Consider the following 309-nt stretch of genomic DNA (forward strand, 5'->3'; position numbering starts at 1 on the left):
TTGGTCCCGGTTGGTGCCACCAACCGGGACTAAAGGCCTCTTTTCACCAGCGCAAAGGGCGGGAAGCAGAGGGCTTTGGTCCCGGTTGGTGGCACCAACCGGGACCAAAGGGGAGCATTGGTTCCGGTTGGAGCCACAAACCGGGACTAATGTGCTGGCGCGGTGCGGTGGGAAGTTTAGTCCCACCTCGCTAGCTGAGAGAGCTCAGCACCTGTTTATAAGCTGCGTTGCAGCTCAGGTGCTGAGCTCCTCTCTAATATCCAGGCATTACATGCCTACCTTTGTCACTGCCATGTTGGGCCTATTGGG

Source organism: Triticum aestivum, chromosome 2D (genome assembly GCF_018294505.1).
Source record: "Triticum aestivum cultivar Chinese Spring chromosome 2D, IWGSC CS RefSeq v2.1, whole genome shotgun sequence".
Lineage (NCBI taxonomy): Eukaryota > Viridiplantae > Streptophyta > Magnoliopsida > Poales > Poaceae > Triticum > Triticum aestivum.